The following is a 7,456-nucleotide window of genomic DNA, read 5'->3' as shown; positions in this document are numbered from 1 at the left end:
GTTACTATTGGTAATCTTGAGACTAGTGTGGATCTTTTACTTCTTGATATGGTAGATTTTGATGTCATCTTGGGTATGGATTGGTTGTTCCCTTATCATGCTTTATTGAATTGTCATGCCAAGATAGTGACCCTAGCTATGTCAGGGTTACCTCAGTTAGAGTGGAAAGGAACTCTTGGTCATTCTGCCAGCAGGGTTATTTCTTATATGAAAGCTCAGCGTATGGTAGAGAAAGGGTGTCTTGCCTATTTGGCTTATATTCGCGATCCCAGTACGGATGCTCCTTCTATGGACTCAGTACTGTTTGTGAATTTCCAGAAGTATTTCCTGCAGATTTGCCAGGGATGCCACCCGATTGAGATATTGACTTCTGTATCGATTTGGCTTCGGGCACTCAGCCCATTTATATTCCACCATACCGTATGGGCCCGCCAGAGTTGAAAGAATTGAAAGAGCAATTACAAGACTTGCTTGATCAGGGATTCATTAGACCCAGTGTCTCGCACTGGGGTGCACCAGTATTATTTGTAAAGAAGAAAGATGGCTCTATGCGGATGTGTATAGATTATCAGCAGTTGAAGAAAGCCACTATCAAAAACAAATATCCGCTGCCAAGAATTGATGACTTATTTAATCAGCTTCAGGGTGCCAAGGTATTTTCGAAGATCGATTTGAGGTCTGGTTATCATCAGTTGAAGATTAGGGCATCTGATATCCCTAAAACAACTTTTTGAACTCGGTATGGGCATTATGAATTCCTAGTGATGTCATTTGGGTTGACAAATGCCCCAGCAACATTTATGGATTTGATGAATCAGGTGTTCAAGCCTTATTTGGATTCTTTTGTGGTTGTATTCATTGATGATATCTTGATTTACTCCAGCAGTCGACATGAACATGAGCAGCATCTTTGAAGTGTGTTTCACACCTTGAAGAATAATCAGTTATATGCCAAGTTTTCAAAATGTGAGTTTTGGTTAGACTCAGTTGCCTTTTTAGGGCATGTTGTATCGACATAAGGCATAAGGGTGGATCCTAAGAAGATAGAGGCTATTCAGAATTGGCCTAGACCTACTTTAGTTACAGAGAACCAGAGTTTCCTGGGTTTGGCAGGTTATTATCGTCGGTTCGTGGAAGGGTTTTCATCTATAGCAAGCACATTGACCAGACTAACCCAGAAGGGTGTCCCATTCAGATGGTCAGGCGAGTTTGAGTTGAGGTCTGGTTATCATCAGTTGAAGATTAGGGCATCTGATGTCCCTAAAACAACTTTTCAAACTCGGTATGGGCATTATGAATTCTTAGTGATGTCATTTGGGTTGACAAATACCCCAGCAGCATTTATGGATTTGATGAATCGGGTGTTCAAGCCTTATTTGGATTCTTTTGTGGTTGTATTCATTGATGATATCTTGATTTACTTTAGCAGTCGAGAGGAACATGAGCAGCATCTTTGAAGTGTGCTTCACACCTTGAAGAATAATCAGTTATATGCCAAGTTTTCAAAATGTGAGTTTTGGTTAGACTCAGTTGCCTTTTTAGGGCATGTTGTATCGACAGAAGGCATAAAGGTGGATCCTAAGAAGATAGAGGATGTTCAGAATTGGCCTAGACCTACTTCAGTTATAGAGATTCAGAGTTTTCTGGGTTTGGCAGGTTATTATCGTCGGTTCGTGAAAGGGTTTTCATCTATAGCAAGCACATTGACCAGACTAACCCATAAGGGTGTCCCATTCAGATGGTCAGACAAGTGTGAGTTGAGCTTTCAGAAGCTCAAGACCGCTTTGACTACAGCGCTAGTGCTGGTATTACCCACAGGTTCAGGATCGTATAAGGTATATTACGACGTATCTCACATTGGGCTTGGTGCAGTATTAATGCAAGATGGCAAGGTAATTGCATATACGTCATGGCAATTGAAAGTTCACGAGAAAAATTATCCTGTTCGTGACTTAGAATTGGCAGCCATTGTTCATGCGCTGAAGATTTGGAGGCAGTACCTCTATGGTGTCTCGTGTGAGGTATTTACTTACCATCGCTGCCTTCAGTATCTGTTCAAACAAAAAGATCTTAATTTGAGGCAGAAAAGATGGTTGGAGTTGTTGAAAGACTATGATATCACCATTTTTGTATCACCACGGAAAGGCTAATGTGGAGGCCGATACTTTGAGTAGAAAGGTTGTGAGTATGGGCAGTCTTGCGTATATTCCGGCTGGTGAGAGGCCATTAGCTGCAGATGTTCAGACTTTGGCTAATCACTTCGTGAGGTTAGACGTTTCAGAACCCAGTCGGGTTCTAGCTTGCACAATCGCTCGGTCTTCTTTATATGAGTTCATCAGAGAGAGGCATTATGATGATCCTCATTTACTTGTCCTTAAGGACACGGTGCGGCACGGTGATGCCAAACAGGTTGCTGTAGGGGAATATGGGGTTCTGTGAATGCAAGGTCGTATTTGTGTGCCTAATGTGGATGGTCTTCGTGAATTAATTCTTGAAGAAGCACATAGTTCTAGGTATTCTATTCATCCAGGTACCGCCAAAATGTATCAAGATTTGCAGCAACATTATTGGTGGAGGAGAATGAAAAAGGATATAGTTGCATATGTAGCTCAGTGTCTGAATTGTCAGCAAGTTAAGTACGAGCATTAGAGACCTGGTGGTTTGTTTCAGAAGTTAGAAATTCCTGAGTGGTAGTGGGAGCGTATCACTATGGATTTTGTTGTTGGGCTCCCACGGACTCAGAGAAAATTTGACGCAGTTTGGGTCATTGTGGACAAGTTGACCAAGTCAGCACATTTCATTCCAGTGGCAGTTACCTATTCTTTAGAGAGGTTAGCTGAAATTTACATTCGTGAGATTCTCCGCCTTCACGGTGTGCCCGTGTCTATTATTTCATATTGAGGTACACAGTTTACCTCACATTTCTGGAGGGCTGTACAGCGTGAGTTAGGCACGCGGGTGGAGTTGAGTAGAGCATTTCATCTACAGACAGACGGACAGTTAGAGCGCACTATTCAGATATTGGAAGATATGCTCCGCGCTTGTGCTATAGACTTTGGAGGTTCTTGGGATCATTTCTTGCCACTTGCGGAGTTTGCTTATAATAATAGCTACCAGTCGAGCATACAGATGGCTCCATATGAGGCATTATTCGGAAGGCGATGCCGATCGCCTGTTGGTTGGTTTGAACCGCGAGACGCTCAGTTGTTGGGTACCGATTTGGTACAGGATGCCTTGGATAAGGTCAAGATTATTCAGGATCGACTTCGCACATCTCAGTCTATGCAAAAGAGTTATGTCGACTGTAAAGTTCGTGATATTGCATTCATGGTTGAAGAAAGAATATTGCTCCGGGTTTCACCTATGAAAGGTGTAATGAGGATCTGAAAGAAGGGCAAGTTGAGCCCTAGATATATCGGACCCTTTGAAATTCTTGAAAGGGTGGGTGAAGTAGCCTACAAGCTTGCTTTACCACCTAATTTATCAGCGGTTCATCCGGTGTTTCATGTGTCTATGCTCCGAAAATATCATGGTGATCCATCACATGTGTTAGATTTTAGCTCAGTCCAATTAGACAAAGATTTGACTTACGAGGAGGAGCCGATGGATATTCTAGCCCGACAGGTCTGACAGTTGAGGTCTAAGAGTTATCCTTCAGTTCGGGTGCAATGGAGAGGTCAACCTTTAGAAGTATCTACCTGGGAGTCTGAGTCGGACATGCAGAGTAAATATCCACACCTTTTCTCCAGCTCAGGTACTTTTTCTAACTCCGTTCGAGGACGAACGTTTATTTTAGAGGTGGAGAATGTGATGACCCAAAATGCCATCTTAATATTTAATAACTCTGTATGTGTTCTAAACCTTGAAAAGAATCATTTATCATTCCTCAACTTGCGTGCGCAGTCCATAAAAGTTTTCTGAAATTTTTCATGTGAAAAATGGATTAAAATATGAAATAAATCTTTAAAACTCAACTGAGTTGACTTTGGTCAACGTTTTTAGCAAACGGACCCGGATCAGTATTTTGACAGTTCCGATAGCTCTGTATCGTGATTTGGGACTTGGGCGTATGCCCGAAATTTAATTTGGAGGTCCCTAGCTCAAGTTATGACCATTTAACGGAACTAGCTATTTAACGGCTAAAGATTTCCAAGTTTGACCACGGGGTTGACTTTTTCTTATCGGAGGCGGAATCCGATTATGAAAATTTGAACAGAACCGCTATGTCAATTATGACTTCTGTGCCAAATTTAAAGTCATTTCGGATTCATTTAATATGTTTTGGCACGAGGAGTGCAAATTGAAAGTTTAAAACTCAAAGTTTGAATCGGGGTGTGAATTGTAATTTTAGGGTTGTTTGGCATGATATGAGACCTCGAGTAAGTCCGTATTATGTTATTGGACTTGTTGGTATATTCATACGGGGTCCCGAGTACCCTGAGAGTGATACGGATTGAAATCGGATCAAGAACTGGAATTAAGCAAAATTTGTATTTTTCCTTCTGTTGTAATCGCACCTTCGGATTTTTCTCGCAGGTGTGAGCTCGTAGAAGCGAGCCTTCGATCGCAGATGCGCTCGGGCGTGGCTGGGCAAAAGTCCGCAGGTGCGGACACCTACACGCACCCGCACGTCCGCAGAAGCGGACCAAACGATCGCAGAAGCGAAGGCAGCGCAGGTGCACATTTTCCTCCGCAGGTGCGAGGCCTCGCCTGGCAGCCCCATTTCGCAGATGCGAGCTCGCATGTGCGAACCCAGGCACCACAGGTGCGGAAATGCCTGGGCAGTTATATATCGAAGAGTCCGACATTTTTACTCATTTTGGTCATTTTGAGCTCGGTTAAGGCGAAATTTTGGGCGATTTTCACGGAAAACATTGGGGTAAGTGTTCCTTATCCTATATTGATTATATTTCATGATTACATACTCGTTTATATCATGAATCCGTGAATTTATGGAAGAAAAATCAGATTTTTCTAAAATCTTCCAAAAACAAGAAATTTAGATTTGAAGGTCCATTTGATATCGGAATTGGATAATTTTTGCATGGTTGAACTCGTATCGGAACGGGTGTTCGGATTTCGCAAATTTTTTCAGGATTTGAGATGTGGATCCCACTGTCGAATATTTAAATGAATTTTTGATTTTTATCCGAAAAATTTGTAAATTCATATGGAATTAATTCCTATGATTAGTATTGAATATATCGAATTGTTTATGAATAGATTTGAAGCTTTCGGAGGTAAATTTAAAGGGAAAGTTGTAGTTGAGTAATTGGTTGGAATTTGCAAAGCAAGGTAAGTGTCGTGGTTAACCTTTACTTGAGGGAATATAACCCTTAATTTAATTATTATGTGAATTGCATGTGAACGACGTTTGTCTGCTTACTTGAAAAATCATAAATTAATTATTATAATAACTGTTTCTCTCCTATTCTTTGTCAAATATTAATTCTTGAATTCCTGCATTAATTGTTACATGCTATTTGAATTATGTGTTTTAATTATTATTTGACATTTAGCATATTAAATATTAAACTGCCTATTTTCTCCCTGATTTCTATAATAATCTGCTATTTGTCATTGTTTGTTTCATAATTGAATTATAATTATTGTATGCTTGTTATCTTATAATTTTATATTAATTGTTGCATTTATTGGGGAAATTTCTTCTATGAGAATTGGTAAATGAATATGTTGGAGGAGCGGGTTGCACGCCGCAACAGACTTATGAAAAGTCCATATTGGAGGATCGGGTTGCACGCCGCAACAGACTTATTAAAAAGTCAACATACTTATATATATACATACTTATATATATATATATATATATATATATATATATATATATATATATATATATATATATATATATATATATATTATGGGGGATCGGGTTGCACGCCGCAATATATTTGATTAAAGGAATATATTGTGAGAGTGGGTTGCACGCTGCAATAGAATTGAATGTGAATATATTGTGAGAGCGGGTTGCACGCTGCAACAGAATTGAATGTGAATATGTTGTGAGAACGGGCTGCACGCTGCAATAGAATTGATGAAAATGATAATTGGTTATGACTGCTGAGTTGGCTTCAATTATTATAAATGAGTTACCTGATTTATTTCTATTATTGTTGTTGTTACTAATATTGCATACAGGTAATGTAAGTGACCCGCCTTAGCCTCGTCACTACTTCGTCGAGGTTAGGCTCAGCACTTACCAGTACATGGGGTCGGTTGTACTGATACTACGCTCTGCACTTCTTGTGCAGATTTCGGAGTTGGTCCCAGCGGCGTGCCATAGACTTGCTCGGATTTCAGCTATTCAGAGGAGACTCGAGGTATAACTGCATGGCATCCGCAGTTCTGAAGTCCCCATCTATTTTACTTTAGTTGTGTGTTTATTTCCAGACAACTTTATTTTATTCAGACCTTTATTTGTATTATTCTAGAAGCTCGTGCACTTGTGACACCAATTCTGGGATGATATTTAGACACCGTTATTTTTATGGATTATTTCACTATATTTCAAACTTTGCTTCCGCTTTTGGTTCCTTGATTATTAATACTGTAAAGATTGTTTAAAAATTGGTTAATATTATTCTAACGTTGGCTTGACTAGCAAGTGAAATGTTCGGCACCATCACGGTCCGAAGGTGGGAATTTCGGGTCATGACATTAGTTGGTTCGGGTCCGGAATGATTTCGGAGTGAAATGAGATACTTAGTCTCATAATTGAAAATGACCTTGGAATTGAATTCTGATGATTCCAGTAGCTCCGTATGGTTAATTTAGACTTAGGAGCGTGTCCAAAATATTATTTGGAGGTCCGTAGTAGAATTAGACTTGAAATGGCGAAAGTTGAATTTTTGGAAAGTTTGACCGGGGGGTTGACTTTTTGATATCGGGGTCGTAATCCGATTTTGGAAATTGGAATAGGTTCGTTATCTCATTTATGACTTGTGTGCAAACTATGAGGTCAATTGGACTTGATTCGATAGGTTTCGACATCAAATGTAGAAGTTAGAAATTTCATAATAGGCTAAAGTTTCAAGTGAGTTCGCACAAGACACAACTTTGAACGAGAATATCTACACACACACACACACACACACACACACATATATATATATATATATATATATATATATATGGAGTTCTATGATGATCTACCCATCAAATAAAATATCTTTGAGTCTAGTTTCTAACGCTTCAAACCGTTCGTCATTTGGACATTCCTACGAGAAGTTATGACCAAATTACCAAAGTCTAGAAAAGTGTGATTTTGCGACCAATTATGCGATCGCAGAACCATTATGCGATCACAGAAGTAGTTATGCGACAATAAAATGGTCGCAGACTTATCCAGTGAAGCCCATTTCTGGGCATCGATTTTGCGGTGCATTTTGCGACCCGCATACCCATTCTGCGGTCCATTATGCGACCGCAGACCTGC

Source organism: Nicotiana tomentosiformis, chromosome 7, assembly GCF_000390325.3.
Source record: "Nicotiana tomentosiformis chromosome 7, ASM39032v3, whole genome shotgun sequence".
Taxonomy (NCBI): domain Eukaryota; kingdom Viridiplantae; phylum Streptophyta; class Magnoliopsida; order Solanales; family Solanaceae; genus Nicotiana; species Nicotiana tomentosiformis.
The sequence above is the reverse complement of the archived record's forward strand: the minus strand, read 5'-3'. Positions refer to the sequence as shown.